General features: G+C 41.3%; 1 protein-coding gene and 1 long non-coding RNA gene across 4 annotated transcripts in view; one reads left to right on the top strand and one right to left on the bottom strand.

Moving 5' to 3' along the window:
- The window catches only part of GABRG3 (gamma-aminobutyric acid type A receptor subunit gamma3), a 485,326-nt gene that overhangs the window by 437,517 nt on the left and 28,000 nt on the right, over nt 1–19,809 (bottom strand). The gene's annotated exons all lie outside the window — the stretch shown is intronic.
- The window catches only part of LOC142742629 (uncharacterized), a 58,747-nt gene that overhangs the window by 6,683 nt on the left and 32,255 nt on the right, over nt 1–19,809 (top strand). The gene's annotated exons all lie outside the window — the stretch shown is intronic.

Raw genomic sequence — 19,809 nt, forward strand, 5'->3', positions numbered from 1 at the left:
GAACCTCTTGTTCATGTTTATAAACTTTTGCCTAACAGCTGTAGATCAAAGTATAACAAGTGGATGTACCGTCCATGTCTAGTTCTACAATACTGATATTATTATGCAGTGCACCCCCTTAATTTTCCATCATGTGACGGATTCGGCTATGCATAGTACTTTATTTTATAAGTGGAAAGCACAATGCAAGTGTGAACAGAGCCTAACAAATATGACATTATCCCATATGTCATATTATGCATACAAACATCAAATGAGCGAAGTGATAGAAATTTACAAGTTATGAAATATTAGAAAAAAGTACACTCTTTAAGGGAACCTGCATCTACAGTTCCTGCTAGCATTCCCTATGTTTTTTTATGCACAATCTATGCCTCATTTAAAAGCACTTTATTGTGGTAAAAGGCATCAAACTTGAATTTATGAAATCCAAAACAATTTTTCTTGCCATGGAAATTATATTTTTGGACTACTTTGAATCAATTAAAAATTGGAGCCTGATACATATAATGCATGCTGTAGTTGATATTTTATAAAAAGCACAATGATTACTTTGTCAGACCTGTCATTGTTTTTTTTAGCTTATTACAATTGTGCTTAATAAGCAATAGATATATTTAGTTAACAGACCAATAGTGCAAAAGTAACTATAGCTCCACCATCTGGCTTACCGCAGCATACAAAGCATATGTACGCTTTTCCAAGGGCAGTTCATACAGCTCTATGATAAAGAACATTTCACTAATTCACTTTCATTTCTAGATTAAGAAACAAAAACAATGGCTAAAAAGGATGAAAATAAAATAAAATATTACTTACCTTTCAATCATAATGGACCCTTTAAAAGAGACCTTGAAAGCTCATTTGTTTTTTGTTTCACCTTCAATATGCTATGAAAATTCTGCATTATATTACAATTTTGTAGACGCAACGTCACTAGAATGAAACATGTTGTACTCTTACATATCTATACATATACATTTCTAACTTATGCATGTATCAATAATAGCCTATGCTTATTCATTATTCTCTGAGATGTAGCATAACTTTTGTCTGTATTTTCCTTGTATTGTAGTCACATTCACTGATAGGCACCAGCATTAATATATATCACACTGCATAATGGTCTGGCTGGAAAAAAAATTCCACCATACATTTCAGAATGAGTGATTATTTTCTTCATGCAAAGACTTCAAGCTATTTATCGACCTTATGTTATATTTTTAAACGAGAGAAAAACGTATATCATTACATATATACATCTCCAAATTTGACACAAACACGATGGTGTCGTTTAGCAAGAAAATTATTTGAAGACTATTTATGAATCAGACATTACAAAGAAATAAAGAGCAACTTTTTCCAAAGCAACTAACTGTGACTTAGATAACTTTGGAAAAGGAGAGGCCAAAGATCTGATGCGTTGGAAGATGAATGAAGACCGCAAAAGCATCTAAACTCCTTTATAGCAATCCTTCAAGTTGGTCAATTTAGATACTGGAAAACAAAGAAACTGCATTTGAAGACATCTTATTGAGTCAGAATGGCTTCAGTAATAATGGAAGCTATAAAATGTGCAGGCTTGTCAAGACCTTGATCTCTACAGTTACAGGAACAAAGGATTGTGTTGGCTTACTTTAAGTAATTATAATGACAGTCCCTGGTGTTCATGGCCACTTGACATTCATTACTTTCTCTAGGTTCCGTTTAGTAAAGAATTGTGCAATGTTTGGCCATACACTTCAACAAGCAACTTCAGATGATCATTTTGAACACATATTTTCTTTATAACGTTTTTGAAGAAGAGGAGCAGCACATCATTCAATAGGATTTTCTGGAGAAGCCTTGTTTGAGGTGTTTACATGCATTTAGAACACAGTATCAGTCTTAGGTAGAGAAGGAGAAATTTGGGAGTACAATCCTAAGATCTCCGCTGATGTGTTAAGAGGTATGGTTAAAAAAAAAAAAAAAAACTGGAATCCCATCAAATGCCTGCTAAAACTGAAACTATGTTTAACTCCACCAAAAAAAAGCTCTGCTTGACCCCTTAATGACCAGGAATTTTTACACATTAATGACCAAGGATTATTTTTTGTTTTTTCACTTTCGCATTCCAAGAGTCATAACTTTTTTTTATTCCGTCGACATAGTCGTATAAGGGCTTGTTTTTTTGTGGGACAAGTTGTATTTTTAAATTTCCCCATTTTTGGATTCATATAATATGTTTATTAACTTTTATTAAGTTTATTTTAGGAGCTATTTGAAAATAAACAGCTATTCCAGCATTGCATTGATTTTCGAGTTATAAATTTACGCCGTTCACTATGCGGCGTAAATAACACGTTACCTTTATTTTATGGGTCGGCTGGATAATGAGGATAACAAATATGCAAATTACTTGGTTTTGCATCGCCGCATTCCAAGATCCCTAACGGTTTTATTTTTCCGTCGATGTAGCCATATGTAGGCTTGTTTTTTGCGGAACATCGTGTAGTTTTCATTGGTACTATTTTTGGGTAGATGGGACGTATTGATTACCTTTTATTTTATTTTTTTATGGGGGAAATGGAAGAAAAAAAAGAATTTTGCCATTGTTTTTTGTGTTTTTTTGGACGCGGTTCAACCAGCAGTTTAATTATTGTGTTAACTTTATTGTTCGAGTCATTGCGATACCATATATTTGTATGTCTTATTTTTTTGATACTTTTACTAAATAAAACCCCTTTGTTTGGGAAAAAAATTTGTTTATATAATTTTTACTGTAATATTTTTATTTATTTTTTCATGAACATTTTTTTAACAGTTTTACTCTTTTTTTTGTCCCACTAGGGGACTTAACTTTGCGATCTTCTGATAGCAGATATAATGCTTTGGTATACTCAGTATACCAAAGCATTATTTACTGTCAGTGTAAAATTGCCTAATAGGCAGTTGCTGAAAGCACACCATGGAAATCCATCAGCGTCCCGCGACCTAGTCCTGGGTGTGCTGATGGGGTGACAGAGTGAACTCTCTCCCTCTGTCAAACACATTAGATACCGCGATCGCTATTGACACTGGCATCTAATGGGTTAAACTGCCGGAATCAGGGTACTCTTCGATTCCGGCAGTTGCAGAAGTAGCCGGACTGTGTACAACAGCTGTGCTCCTGCCGCTGATCTCGTGGGCACACTATGTGGGAACTTGCTCCTGCTTGTGACGGATATATCTGTCACTCGTCGTTACATAGTTACATAGTTTGTAAGGTTGAAAAAAGACACAAGTCCATCAAGTTCAACCAAGGGATGGGAAAAGAGAAGGGATGAAACTACATTTCTACACATTGACATAGGAGTGGATATTTTTTGTTCTAGGAAACTTTCTAAGCCTTTTTTAAAGCCATCTACTGTCCCTGCTGTGACCAGCTCCTGTGGTAGACTATTCCATAGATTCACAGTTCTCACAATAAAGAAGGCTTGTCGCCTCTGCAGGTTGAACCTTTTTTTCTCCAGACTGAGGTAGTGCCCCCTTGTTTTTTGAGGGGGTTTTACATGGAACAGGATTTCACCATATTTTTTGTATGTGCCATTAATATATTTATATAAGTTAATCTTGTCCCCCCTTAGTCATCTTTTTTCAAGGCTAAATAGGTTTAATTATTTTAATCTTTCCTCATAACTTAGATTCTCCATGCTACTTATTAGCTTTGTTGCTCTTCTTTGTATTTTTTCCAACTTCGGGGCATCCTTTCTATGAACTGGAGCACAGAACTGAACTGCATATTCTAGATGAGGCCTCACTAATGCTTTGTAAAGTGGTAACATTATATGCCTGTCCCGCGAGTCCATGCCTCTTTTAAAACACGACAATATCTTGCTGGCCTTTGAAGCAGCTGAACGACATTGTGCTGCTGTAGTTTATGATCTACAAGTAAACCCAGATCTTCGTGAACAAGTGACTCTCCCAATATAGCTCCCTCTAGGACATATAATACATGCAGATTGTTGTTACCCAGATGCATAACTTTACATTTATCTAGATTAAATTTAATTTGCCAAAGTGGAGGCCCAAACACTTAGTGTGTCCAAATCAGCTTGCAATTTACGAACATCTTCCATAGACTGAACAATACTACATAACTTGGTGTCATCTGCAAAAATAGAAATAGCTATTAATCCCATCCTCTTAATCAATAATAAATAAGTTGAATAATAGTGGTCCCACGGAAACCTGGGGTACACCACTTAAAACCGGGTACCATTCCGAGTAGGAATCATTGACCACAATTCTCTGGATACAGTCTTTGAGCCAATTCTCAATCCAATTACAAACTGTGCTTTGTAAACCTATAGACCTTCATTTTCCCATTAGACGTCTATGAGGGACAGTGTCAAATGCCTTTGCAAAGTCCAAAAACACTATATCCACAGTGGCCCCTCTGTCTACGCTTCTACTCACCTCTTCATAATAACAAATCAGGTTGGTTTGACAACATCTGTCCTTAGTAAAACTGAGTGGCTGTCACTTATATTACTATTTTTTGTCACATTGGCCTGTATATAGTCCCTCAATAGCCCCTCAAACATTTTTCCCACGATTGACGTTAAGCTTACTGGTCTATAATCACCCGGGTAAGACCTAGAGCCCTTTTTGAAAATAGGCACTACATTTGCCCTGCACCAGTCCATTGGCACTATACCAGTCACTAGAGAATCTCTTAATATTATGAAGAGGGGTACAGAAATAACTGGATTAAGCTCTTTAAGAACTCTAGGGTTTAAACCATCTGGTCCCGTGCCTTGTGCACATCTATTCTATTTCACTTTTCTTGGACCATATCTACATTCAGCCAATTCAGTATATTAATTGATATATTAACAGCACTGGCACTGGATACAATGGGCAGCACTTTGAACACATTTTATAAGTGGTCAGAAACTTGTAAATAACTCATGAAAGAATAAAGTAACGTTAAAACCAAGCACCAATGACGCTGATTGGTCATTGATTGGTCAGCGTCATACACTCCTCTGTACAACGCCCACTTGGTCTAAAGTAAAAACACGCTCTGTTGGACATTAAGAAAGTAATTAGCCTAAAGCTAAAATCGCTAACAACGTGGTAAAAATAGATCGTTTTTCTAAATAAAAAGCACTACTGTTACCTACATTACAGCGCCCATCTCCTTATGTAGGAGATAGGGCACTTATAATGTGGTGACAGAGCCTGTTTAAGGCTCCTCCACCTACCATGTATTCTGTCATTGGTACTTACATGGACCACGACAGTTGGATCATCACCAGCCCCTCCCAGTAATTTATCCATCCGTTCCACCTCATGCCGAACTCTGGCACCAGGGAGACAGCAAACCATTCGGTTGAGGCGGTCTTGGCGTCAAATTTTTCTATCCGTCTTCCTGATTATAGAATCCCCTACTACTACTAATTGTCTAGCCTTATCTGCATTACCATCCCGCCGACTACTAGCTGGGCTGTTCACCTAGCTGTTAGGGAGATCAGTATCCACTAGGGTTGCCATTTCTGAGACCGACACCCTCGCATCATCACTCAACTTGGCAATTTTGCCTGGAATAACAGAAACAGAATTGGCCTTCTTATTCTAGGACCCCTTTCTACTGCCCCTAACTACAGTAACCCAACTACTTGCCTTATCCTGCTCACCCATGTCTTCACTCTCCAATTCTACCCCACTAACTGCATGCTCAGTGAGCAGCATTCTCCGCTCAAGATTATCTATCACCCTCAGTGTTGCATTTTGCTCCTCCAAATCTCTAATGTGAGCTTCCAGGTGAAAAACATGCTCACATCTGTCACAGAGGTATTCACCCTTGAACTCCCGGCTCCAGTCGTGCATACATATGGCAAACTGTGCACTGAAGAAAACCGTTAAGGGGTTATAGTTATTTAAGAATCATGGAATCATAGCAGCCCAATGACAATATTAGATTAGAAATAAGTAAAGTTGAATGTACTGTACAATAAAATGTCTTCAAAAATAAATTACATGCTAAAACCAAAGCACTGATATAAAGGTTACTCTCATGAAATTAATCCAGAAAGGTTTATTTAGGAACAGAAATATTCACAATTGAATCCCCTAGAATCCAAGGTTGGAGAAGTAAAGATATGATATCCTCAAGAAGAGAAAAAAATAATGTGGTAGTTTGATGTTATGTTTAGAGAGTAACATGTGCCTGCAATGGATTTTAAATTGTCAGACTAACAGGCGCAGATTGAGCATTCATACAATCGAGAACTGTAAAGCCTACCTAACTTTTCAGGTGACTTTTCGGAAAAAGCTGTTATATGTATGTAAATGAGGAATAACGCTATTTCTGGCCATTATTTGACCTGCATATGGCATTTTGTTTTTAGCAGTTTTCCCCTCTGCAGGCTCTATCACTAATTCTCAGTGGTCCCTGAGCTATTGGTTGGAGTCTAATGGCTATCATGTCTTCTATACATATAAATACAAACGAGAGCAGCACTATGCATTTGATAGGAATAATAGCAAGTGCAAGCCTCAGGACCTCGACTTCCAGTCCTTTGATCAACACTCAATTTTTCAAGGAATAGGCAGCGCTCAATATAGGGATTAAGTGAAAAAGTGATGCTTTAATATAGTTCTATGGATGAATAAAGCACCACTTTTTCACTTGATTCCTATATTGAGTGCTGCCTATTCCTTGGAAAATTGTGTGTGTATGTGTATATATATATATATATATATATATATATATATATAAAAGAAGCAGCAGCAACATGAAGGAGATTATAAAGCAAAAATAGGCAGTGTTGTTGGGAATCTAACACTGCTCTGAGATATAACACTTACCAGAAAGCTGCAGCACGCCTGTGTGTATCTTTCTCACTTTGCCCCTCTTTATAGACTTTGGAGACTTGTATGGGCAGTAGGTATGTGTCTGACTCACTCTGCTCCTGCTCCCCCCTGCCCTTAGACTTCTATGGGCAGCGTGTCTGTCTTTCTCGCCCTGCTTTCTCCTGCTGCTTCCCTCTCCCCTTTCTGTAGACTTCTATGTGCAGTCTGTGCAGAGGCACAACCCCACTTTCTGTAGTCCATCTTCTCTGCTCTGTAACTAGGGATGGATTTTGCTTGACAATATGGGGTGGACAACAGATCACAGGAATGGAGACACCTAGTGGCAGTAACTTTTCATAGAATTTGCATGAATAAAACAAATACATTTTTACAGTAAGTAAATTACAAAGTTGATATCTGTCAAGTACACTATTAGATTACCAAAAGTTATTTGAAAGTTAGTGTCCATTTAAAGCGAGCGACAGCTCTCCATCTACAAGCTAAAATAACATATTAGAAGCTAAAATAACATATTAAAGGGGCATATTTAGATGTGGAGGATGCAAAGCCTACAAGTTTTATTCATCCTAGTAAGAATTTCAGTAGTGTAACCACAGGGATAACATATGCTAACAGAGATTTTATTAATTGTAGAAACTACGGTATTGTATACATGGCTAGTTGTCCTTGTCATCTCAACTATGTAGCAAAGACCATACTCCAGTTTCGAAGATGAATCTTGGAACATGTGGGAAATTACTTAAGGGAGGAGGACACTCCAATAGCCAAACATGTTTTACAACAACAGTATGTGTCTCTGTGTTTGTATGTGTATATGTTACAGTGTGTGTGTGTGTGTGTGTGTGTGTGTGTGTGTGTGTGTGTGTGTGTATATGTGTTTGCATGCGTTTATGTCTCTTTGCAAAAGTGTATGTTCAATATTAAAGTAGAAGAGTTAAAACGAAGATATCTGTGCTGCCTCCTATATAACCTGCTGCCCCCTATATGCCCTGCTGCCCCTATATACACTGTTGCCCCTATATATCCTGCTGCCCCTATATATCCTGCTGCCCCTTATATAACCTGCTGCCTCCTATATACCCTGATACCCCTTATATACCCTGCTGCCCCTTACATACCCTGCTGCCCCTTATATACCCTGCTGTCCCTTATATACCCTGCTGTCCCTTATATACCCTGCTGCCTCCTATATACCCTGTTGACCCTTATATACCCTGCTGACCCTTATTTACCCTGTTGCCCCTATATACCCTGCTGCCCCTATATACCCTGCTGCCCCTTATATACTCTGCTGCCTCCTATATACCCTGCTGCCTTATATACCCTGCTGCCCCTTTTATACCCTGCTGCCCCTATATACTCTGCTGCCGCTATATACCCAGTTGCCTCTTATATACTCTGCTGTCCCTATATACTCTGCTGCCCTTGTATACTCTGCAGCCCTTTTATATATATATATATATATATATATATATATATATATATATATATATGCCTCTGTGTGTGTGTTTATATATGTCTGTAGGCATAGTTTTCATCTATGAAATTATCTGGACTCAGAGAGTTATCACTGTGTTATCAGCGCTGTTACATAGGACTACAGGTAACATCTATGACATTATCTGTACTCAGAGAGTTATCACTGTGTTATCAGTTGTGTTACATAGGACTGCAGGTAATACTAATACGTTATCTGTACTCAGAGAGTTATCACTGTGTTATCTGTGGTGTTACATAGGACTGCAGATAACATCCACTACATTATCTATACTCAGAGAGCTATCACTGTGTTATCTGAGGTGCTACATAGGACTGCAGGTAACGTCTATTACATTATCTGTACACAGTTATTACTGTGTGTTATCTGTGGTGTTACATAGGGCTGCACGTGAAATCTACGACATTATCTGTACTCAGAGAATTATTACTGTGTGTTATCTGTGGTCTTACATAGGACTGCATGTGAAATCTACAACCTTATCTGTACTGGGTATATATGGGTCTGTTGGTGATTGTGTCTTTGTGCTTGTATATATGTGCCTTTTATGTATTTGTATATGTTCCTGTCTGTGTATTTATCTGCCAGTGTGTGTGTGTGTATATGTGTCTGTACGTCTATAAATTTACCTGTATGTATATATTCCAGATGAATGTATGTATATTTGCCTGTATGTCAAAATATCTGTCTTTATGTATGTACAGTATATATGTTCCAGTATGTGCGTGTCTATATATGTGGTTAATTTTTGGTTTGTGTAGGGGGCGGCAATAGAGAGTCCCACACAGGGCGACATCCAACCTAAGGCCGGCCCTGTGAGTAACTTTCTTTCCAGGCTACTGTCCGTGATGGTTAACGGGGCAACAGCCAAGTCTCTCGCGAGCTGATGACTGCGTGTGCTGGGTCTGTGATTCCATGAGGTGGGAGGAATTCCTGGCGAGTGTCACTCGAGAGGGCTGGGCTAAGCCCTTATGAGCTCGGCGTCCTTGCCGCTGCGTGCAGCTCTCATCCTGGCCACCGGAGTTTGAATATCAATACTCCGGCATTCGTACTAATAGGTATTGTCTAATAATATTGTAAAGGATCTGCCAGACACAGCTTCTGTTTCGACGCCCGTGCTTAATCAGTCTGCACCTGCTCCTAAGTCTGATAGAGTGACTCGATCTGCTACCACTCAAGCTGGTAGGCTCAGGAGTGGGAGAACCTATCACAGCCTGGCCAGACAGTTCTAGCTCCCGCCCTCGGTCTATTTATACCTTCATTTCCTGCTTGTCTTTGCCTGTGATTCTTTCCTGTTTCCTGACTCTGCTGCTCCTGCTATTATTATTGACCTTGCTTCATTTTGACCCTGGCTTTACTGACTACGCTCCTGCTCTGCGTTTGGTACCTCGTACACTCCTGTTTTGACTCGGCTCGTTCACTACTCCTACTGCTCACGGTGTTGCCGTGGGCAACTGCCCCATTTCCCTCAGCTTCTGTGTACCCTTGTCTGTTCGTCTGTCGTGCACATATTGAGCGTAGGGACCGTCGCCCAATTGTACGCCGTCGCCTAGGACGGGCCGTGCAAGTAGGCCGGGACTGGGTGGCGGGTAGATTAGGGCTCACCTGTCTGTGTCCCTACCCCGACATTACATAATCACAGGCCCATAGACCTTTTCTACTTTGGTCCCTGACACAACTATGGACCCCCTTGAGACCCTGGCTCAGCAAATGCAGGGCCTCGTCCTACAGGTCCAAGCCCTGGCTCAGAGGGGCAACCAGCGTGATGCTACCATGGTAGTGCCCCCCACCTCACCACTTGAACCCCCCTCAAGTTACCTGACCGGTTCTCGGGTGACCGGAAGACTTTTTTCTCCATTCGTGAGAGTTGTAGGCTATTTCCGTCTAAGGCCCCACTCCTCAGGTTCTGAGAGCCAGCGAGTGGGTATAATTATATCCCGGCTCAGGACGGGCCCTAAGAATGGGCCTTCTCCTTGGCTCCTGACGCCCGTGAACTTTCCTCTGTTGATCTTTTTTTTTCTGCTCTCAGGCTCATATATGACGAGACTGACAAGACTGCCTTTGCCGAGAGTCAGCTGGTGACCTTACGTCAGGGTAAGAGACCCGTTGAGGAGTACTGTTCTGACTTTAGATTGGGTCTGTCGACCTGTTAGTTAGCTATCCCTGTTCTGACTCTCTAGATCAGGTTATGGCTTTAGCGGTACGTCTTGACCGACGTCTCAGGGAACGACGACTTGAACATTTTTGTGCTTTCTCCTCTGGCTCCCCCATGATGGCTCCCAAGGTTCCGTTGCTTCGTTCTTACACGGAGAACTCGGATGAACCTATGCAACTCAGGGCCTCCATGTCTCCCCAACAACGTAGAGAGCTCCGCAGGAAGAATGGTCTCTGCTTCTACTGTGGGGATGACAAGCATCAAGTGAACAACTGTCCTAGGCATAAGAATAAGCAGCCGGAAGTACTTCCGCGCCTAAGTGACCATCGGGGAGGTCACTTGGGCGCACAGGTATTTCCCGTAAATATGAAACCTAATAAGATCTTGCTTCCCTTTCAGGTCTCTTTTGAGGGTAGGTCTGCTACCGGCAGTGCCTTCGTGGATTCAGGGTCTTCTGCTAATATTGTCTGTGGAATTTGCTATGTTTCTAGCTATGCCATTGATTGATTTCCCTACACTTGTCCCGGTAGTGGGTATTGACTCCACTCCACTTGCTAATGGTTATTTTACACCGCATACCCCTATTTTTGAACTTATTGTTGGCTTCATGCATTTGGAGCAGTGCTCTGTACTGGTGATGCAGGGATTATCGTCCAATTTGGTTTTAGGCCTTCCCTGGTTGCATAAGCATAATCCCACGTTTAACTGGAATACTGGGGATCTTACCAAATGGGGTAATGAATGCATGACGTCATGTTTTTCTGTTAATTTTATTTCTCTCCCTGAGGAGGTGAACACTCTACCTGAGTTTATTCAGGACTTCGCTGAGGTTTTTTCTAAAAAGGCCTCTGAAGTGGTACCTCCTCAGAGAGAATACGATTGCACAATCCATTTGGTACCAGGAGTTAAGCTCCCTAAGGGTAGAATTTCATAAATTAGATTTTAAGAGACTACCTGGAGGTATTTCTTGTAGTGTACCATGATGACATACTTGTGTTTTCCAAGGACTGGTCCTCCCACATTGAGCATGTCAGGAAGGTGCTCCAGGCCCTAAGGGAAAACAAACTCTTTGTTAAAACCGAAAAGTTTGTGAATGGGTCCAACCTGCCTCCCTGAAGGCGTTACAGTGCTTCCTGGGGTTTGCTAATTATTACAGGAGATTTATTGCTAACTTCTCGGTCATCGCTAAGCCTCTTACGGATCTTACTCGCAAAGGTGCTCATCTCCTCCATTGGCCTCCGGAGTTGGTCCAGGCTTTTGAGGTCCTTAAGAAGTGCTTTATCTCGGCCCCAGTGCTGATTCAGCCTAGCCAAATGGAGCCATTCATCGCGGAGGTTGACGCCTCCGAGGTGGGAGTGGGTGCTGTCTTGTCCCAGGGTACCAGGTCCCTCACACATCTCCGTCCCTGTACCTACTTCTCCAGGAAGTTCTCACCCACTGAGAGTAACTATGACATTGGCAACCGCGAACTCTTAGCCATTAAATGGCCATTTGAAGAGTGGCGCCACTTCCTGGAGGGGGCTAGGCACCAGGTAACGGTCCTTACCGACCACAAGAATCTGGTTTTCCTAGAATCTGCCCGGAGGCTAAACCCGAGACAAGCTAGATGGACGTTGTTTTTTACTAGATTCAACTTTTTGGTCACCTATAGGGCTGGGTCTAAAAATATTAAAGCTGATGCACTGTCGCGTAGCTTCATGGCCAGCCCTCCTTCGGAGGAATATCCTGCTTGTGTTTTGCCCCCAGGTATAATCATTTTCTCTGTTGATTCTGACTTAGTCTCCAAAATTGAGGCTGATTAAGGTTCTTCCCCCTCGGAACCTTCCTGAGAACAAGCTGTTTGTTCCCCTGCAATTCCGGCTAAGGGTACTCAGGGAAAATCATGACTCTGCACTATCTGGCCATCCAGGCATCCTGGGTACCAAGCACCTCATTGCCAGAAACTATTGGTGGCCTGGGTTGCCTAAAGACGTTAAGACCTACGTCGCCGCTTGTGAGGTTTGTGCTAGGTCCAAGACTCCCAGGTCCCGACCAGCGGGCTACTATGTTCTTTGTCCATTCCCCAGAGACCTTGGACCCATATCACCATGGATTTTATCACCGATCTGCCTCCATCTCAAGGCAAGTCGGTGGTGTGGGTTGTAGTAGACCGCTTCAGTAAGATGTGCCACTTTGTGCCCCTCAAGAAACTACCCGATGCTAAGACGTTAGCTAACTTGTTTGTCAAACACATCCTGCGTCTCCATGGGGTTCCTGTCAATATAGTTTCTGACAGAGGCGTACAATTTGTTTCATTGTTTTGGAGAGCCTTCTGTAAAAAGTTGGAGATTGCTCTATCCTTCTCCTCGGCCTTCCATCCTGAAACTAATGGCCAAACCGAGAGGACTAATCAGTCTCTAGAACAATATTTAAGGTATTTTATCTCTGACTGTCAATATAATTGGGTCTCCTTCATTTCTCTCGCCGAATTTTCCCTTAATAACCGGGATAGTAACTCGTCAGGGGTCTCCCCCTTTTTCTGTAATTTTGGGTTTAATCCACGGTTCTCCTCCGTTTCACCTGGTGGTTCCAACAATCCCGAGGTAGATGTCATTCACCGGGAACTGTGCACAGTCTGGGCCCAGGTTCAGAAGAACCTAGAGGCATCCAAGAGCATACAAAAGACTCATGCAGATAGAAGACGTTCTGCTAACCTCTTGTTTGTGGTCGGGGATCTGGTGTGGCTGTCTTCAAAAAATGTGCGCCTTAAAGTAGCGTCCAAAAAATTTGCTCCCCGGTATATAGGGCCGTTTAAGGTCATTGAGGTCCTTAACCCTGTCTCCTTCCGACTGGAGTTACCCCCGTCTTTTCGAATACACGACGTGTTTCATGCCTCCCTCCTGAAAGGCTGCTCCCCGCCCTTGGCTACCTCGAGGAAACCTCCGGTACCTGTTCTCACCCCTGAAGGGGTAGAATTTGAGGTGGCCAAGATTGTGGACAGCAGGATGGTCCAAGGCTCCCTCCAGTACCTGGTCCATTGGAGAGGATACGGGCCTGAGGAGAGGACTTGGGTACCCGCCCGAGATGTTCACGCTGGGGTATTGCTCAGGAGGTTCCATCTTCGGTTTCCCAATAAGCCAGGTCCACCTAGAAAGGGTCCAATGGCCCCTCATAAAAGGGGGGTACTGTAAAGGATCTGCCAGACACAGCTACTGTGTCGACGCCCGTGGTTAATCAGTCTGCACCTGCTCCTAGGTCTGATATAGTGACTCGATCTGCTACCACTCAGGCTGGTAGGCTCAGGAGTGTGAGAACCTATCACAGCCTGGCCAGACGGTTCTAGCTCCCTCCCTCGGTCTATTTATACCTTCATTTCCTACTTTTCTTTGCCTGTGATTCTTTCCTGTTGCCTGGCTCTGCTGCTCCTGCTATTATTATTGCCCTTGCTTCATTTTGACCCTGGCTTTACTGACTACGCTCCTGCTCTGCGTTTGGTACCTCGTACACGCCTGGTTTGACTCGGCTAATTCACTACTCCTGTTGCTCACGGTGTTGCCATGCGTAACTGCCCCATTTCTCTTAGCTTCTGTGTACCCTTGTCTGTTTGTCTGTCGTGCACATATTGAGCGTAGGGACCGTCGCCCAGTTTTACACCGTTGCCTAGGATGGGCCGTGCAAGTAGGCAGGGACTGAGTGGCTGGTAGATTAGGGCTCATCTGTCTGTCTCCCTACCCCGACATTACAAATATTGTTTTTAATATCTTGAATATCTAATTGATATATAAAAAGTAGTCTCCTGAGGTGTGGGTCATACCGCAGACGAAACGCGTTGAGACATATAACAATATGCTCATGTATATTCTGAGCACTATGCTAAATGTAGGGTAGGAACTAGGTTGCTGGATCATACAACTGTGAGTTCAGAAAGAGATATATTTTTCATGGATCTGATCCTCTATAGCAACGATTCCAACATAATAAACCAATTATTTTAAGTGGAATTTAGGAAGGAAGCTTTTTGCTATCTGTCATTTTAATAAATATTCAATAAAAGTTAGTTTTTAGTTTATCTTATCCAAAACAGTCAATGATTTTATGTAGCAGAGGTGGATAAGTATATTATATCTAGCAGTTCAGTGAATTGTTGTATGGGGCACATGACACTTTTTGCACAGGGTTTCAAGCAACTCTTAGGGTCCTTATACACTGGCCAATATGAGCCGTAAAAAAACGAGCACAGCTCGTTGATCGACGCTCATTTGCTCTTTTCACAAGATAAACGATAAAATCAGCATTTGCTTGTTCATTTGCTGATCGTTACCATGTTTACACAGGGCAATGATGGGGAGAAAACGTTCATATGAATGCTCGTTTGAACGATCATCATTGGCCCGTGTAAAAGGACCTTTAGTCTGCCCCATCCGTGCATGCTAAGCAAACAGAGTACAAGTAAATACCAACCTCACCTTCATTGTTTGCTAAGATGAGAGGGTCCTGAAAATGAGCAATTCTGACTCAGATTTATTTACTGAACAATTAACCGGACAATTACTACACAGTTGTTCTACCACTTCTGATTACAGGTATGCATTTCCATGTAATAAATATTACTAGAAATTATTTCCCATGGGATATTAGCTGCATCTTATGAGATAGTCATTAGGATATCAAAGGTAATGTCTCATGCATTTCATTTTAGCTTAATTAATTAGATGTAATTAGTCTTTTTTTTATATTTTATAGCAACTTATTCTTTCTGATGGAAATCATATTGGAGGAACACACTGCCTTCTTGTATTGCCTGCAAGAATAATATTGCAGATAGATAGATAGATAGATAGATAGATAGATAGATAGATAGATAGATAGATAGATAGATAGATAGATAGATAGATAGATAGATAGATAGATAGATAGATAGATAGATAGTCACATAAAAGAAATGTAAAAATGATGTTAATAATAGAAACCTGATTTAAATAGTATGTCATTTTCTGATCATACATTTCCTGTAAAGCTGCAATTCCATTAACTGACTGTACAAGATGCGGATAACCTGCCGAAAGCTTTAATTTTTTTTTGTAGTTGTTTGTTTTTTAAAACATGCTCTTATTATATTACAAAATATGGCTGTTTGACCTACACAGAAAACCCCATTTGCGTAGACTCATTAGTGTAGGTGCGTAACATTATTTTATTTTATGTGGAAAAATGTACATCAGTTTGATATATTCTGCTTCTAATTCTATATTATCAGGGACGTTACATATCTTTCTTATGACTGAGTTGGCACAACAGACATTTTAATGACCATGCAGAAGCAAAACTAATTTCACACCCTCTTTTCCCTCCCTTTTCATAAGCTTTGACTGTATCTGCATGTGTTATTTAATTAGCTGTTAAAAAAACTGTTATTTCTTATTATCGCTACATGTCCACTTCTAGAGAGTGCAAGAAATATTCATGCACCCAACAAAGACAAAAAAATATTATATTGTATGTAATGTATTTTAGTGCCTAAAATATAAACCATTGTATACCCAAAATACTAAGGAAAAACAATGATGCTTCCTATTAGGTAAGCTAGGGCTTATATCTTGAATGAAAAAGGAGAAAAAAAATTACTTACAGGAAATTGTGAAAATGGGATATATTTACTGGATTTTTAATGGTTGATAAAGATATCCAATAGTCTTTAAAATACACTATATGGAAAGAAGTATTAGGACACAGCTCTTAATTATTGAATTCAGGTATTTCATTCAGTCTCATTGACACAGATGTATAAAATCAGCACTTAGCCATGCAGTCGCTTTACAAACATTTGGGAAAGAATGGGTCCTTCTAAAGAGCTCACTGAATTCAAGCATGGTACTGTTACAGGCTGCCAATGTAGCAACAAGAAAATTTGTGACATTTTTTCTCTTCTAGATATTCCACAATCAACTGTGAGTGGTAATATTACAAAGTGGAAGTGTTTAGGGACCACAGCAAATAAGCCACGAAGTTACAGCAAAAGTTACAGAGCAGGGTTGCTAAGTACCGAGGCGCATAGTGCATAAAAGTCGTCAACGAACTGCTAACTCAGTAAAGAGTAATTCTAACACCTTCTCTGGCATTAACATTCGCACAAAAACTATGCCCTGGGAGCTTCATGGCATGGGTTTCCATGGCCAAAGGTTGCATGCAATCCTTACATTACCAAGCACAATGCCAATCATTGCACTGAGTGGTGTAACGCACACCGCCAGTGGATCCTGAAGAAGTGGAAACTTGTTCTGTGGAGTGACGAATCACACTTCTCTATCGGGCAACCTTATGGACAAATCTGGGTTTGGCAAATGCCAGGAAAACATTACCTGCCTGACAGCATTGTGCCAACGGTAAAATTTGGTGGAGGATGGATAAGTCTATGGGGTTGTTTTTCAGGGGTTGGCCTAGGCCACTTAGTTAAAGTGAAGAGAAATCTTAATGCTTTAGGATACTAAAACATTTAGGACAATTGTATGCTTCCAACTTTGTAGGAGCAGTTTGGGGAAGGCCCTTTTCTGTACCAGCACGATTGTGCCTCAGTGCACAAAAAAGGTCCATAAAGGCACGATTGGGTGAGTTTGATGTGGAAGAACTTGACTGGTCCACATAGTGCAGTGACCTCAACCCCATCAAACACCTTTGGAGTGAACCAGAACAGAGATTGGTAGCCAGACCCTCTAGTCCAACATCAGTATCTGACCGCACAATTGCTCTTCTGGATGAATGGGCACAGACACACTGAAAATTCTTGTAGAAAGCCTTTCCAGAAGAGTGGAAGCTGTTCTTCACGCAAGGGGGGGGGGGGACCAACCCCATATTAATGCCTAAATATTTGGAATTCTTTATATAGTGTATATACATCTAGCATGAATTTGACACTAAGCATGCTGAATGAAGTAAACTACAATATACCCTTATCTTAAATGCTATCAAATGTCTTTACTACAGCTTAAGATGTATGGTGCAAGATGATCAGCTTTGAAAGAACACATGATTTTGCGATACTCTGTCATGAGATGTCTATACTATATTTGTCTATGTGTGGCCAGCCAGTGGTTCTAATGTGACTTGCAGTCTATTAAGGACTTTTATAGCATGTCATTATATTGTATTGAACTTGTTTCATTATATGGAGTCCTTAACCAAATTCAAGCAAAGGTAAGGGTGGACAAATCTGTATTTTCACGTTGACAGATGTTACATTTACTTCTGTATTTAAATGTACTATTGTTAGTGGCATCCAGGGCACATTCCCTGGGTCTTTAGCCTGGTGCCCTAAATTTTGGAGCACAACTTTTCTCAATTGCAACCGTCACCAGTATGAAACAGACAGTACATAATTGCATCTGTGACTGAATGATCTTTTAGATTGTTCATCTGCAGGCTCTCATAAGAAGGTGTAGTGACTTGTCTGTCATTGCTATTTGAATACTTTGACTGTTATGGGGAACTACAGTTGGCACTTTAGTGGGCTTCTAAGACATCTAAAATATTTTCATGTGTTTGCATTACTGGGTGTGAGGAGTTTTGCTGCTAAAGGTAAAATAACTAATTAAATTAGGGCATTGGACCCACTATATAGTCTCCTAAAGTGGAAAATAGAGGGCTGAACATAAAGCAGTTCCTGGTTTTGTTTAGTCACATGGTGAATCACAAGGTCAGTTTCATGGAACAAGGATTGCTTCCATTCTGTATTCTCGTCACATGCAAGAGTTGTAGCCATGCTGAATGATAAAAATCTAGAAATTTATATTTAACAATCATTGATTGATTGTGATGGTTCTAATACTGTAGCAGTCTACAAGGTATTTGATAGGCTTAGAATGAGCTTTGTTACAATGTAAATTCCACCAGCTTTTTCCTCTAGTGTATTACTCCAGGTAAATGAGTTTATCCAAGACAGAGAATATTTGCCAGTATTTATAGGGAGGGATATCAATGTGGTCCCCAATATTTCTATAGATAGACTAAGCAAAGCAGACAATCTACCTAGAAAGTTAGATGTAAGTTATAACAAATTACTATCCGAACTAGATTTAATTGATATAAGGAGTGGAAAAAATCCCCAGAAATGCATATTCTCTTGTTTCTGTAAAAGCAACAATTAATTTTCAAGAATCAAGACAGTATTAGTAATGACTCTAACAACTGGTATGTGGACCCACTGGGCCACTCTACCGTAACAGAGCAGCAGCTGATCAACAGAGTCTATGGGAGTCAGTGATGATAAAGTGCCTGGATAGTCAGAGGTGGGTATATGGCGGATAGTCAGGGGAAACAGGCCTGCACAGGACAATGGAACATGGCCAGGACACCAGACAGGAGTAATGCAGTCATCTCAAACATTGGACTAGGCTAGGACACCGGACAGGAGTAGTGCAGTTGTCTCGGACACTGGACTTTTCTATGACACCAGACATGAGTAGTGCAGTCATCTCGGACATTGGACATGGCTAGGACACCAGAAAGGAGTAGTACAGTCATCTCGGTCACTAGACTTGGCTAGGACATTGGACTGGAGTAGTGCAGTCGTCTCGGTCACTGGACTTGGCTAGGGTACCAGACACAGAGGGTGAAGTCGTCTCGGGCACTCGACTTGGCATGGCCACCGGACACAGAAAGGTGAAGTCATCTCGGACACTCGATTTGGCACGGGCACCGGACACTGACGGTGAAGTCATCTTGGAGACATTTTATGAGGCACTATAACCGGACACAGTTACTATATATGGGATTCAGGATACAGGATACATTTGCAAGATAAAAATAGGGAAGACACAACATTGTTCAGGCAAGGAAGGAGTAGGCAGAGTTCCTTTTAAAGTTCCGGGTGTGCTTGGATAGGTTGAAAAAGGGCCATTGTGTTATTGTAATGTCAGGATAGGGAGACAGACATGTGAGCCTTAATCTACCCGCCACTCAGTCCCTGCCTACTTGCACAGCCTGTCTTAGGTGACGGCGTACAACTGGGCGACGGTCCCTACGCTCAATATGTGCACGGCAGACAAACAAGACAAGGGTACACAAAAGCAAAGGGAAGAGGGGGCAGTTGCCCACGGCAACACCGTGAGCAACAGAGTAGTGGACGAGCCGAGTCAAACCGGGAGTGTACATGGTAACAAATGCAGAGCAGGAGAATAGTCAGTCAAGCAAGGGTCAATATGAAGCAGAGGTCAATGGTAACAGCAGGAACAGCAGAGCCAGGAAAAAGGAGAATCACAGGCAAAGGTCAAGTAGCAAATGAAGGTATAAGTAGACCAAGGGCGGGAGCTATAACCGTCTGGCCAGTCTGCGATAGGCTCTC

This window comes from Rhinoderma darwinii, chromosome 2 (assembly GCF_050947455.1).
Source record: "Rhinoderma darwinii isolate aRhiDar2 chromosome 2, aRhiDar2.hap1, whole genome shotgun sequence".
In the NCBI taxonomy this organism is placed as follows: Eukaryota; Metazoa; Chordata; class Amphibia; order Anura; family Rhinodermatidae; genus Rhinoderma; species Rhinoderma darwinii.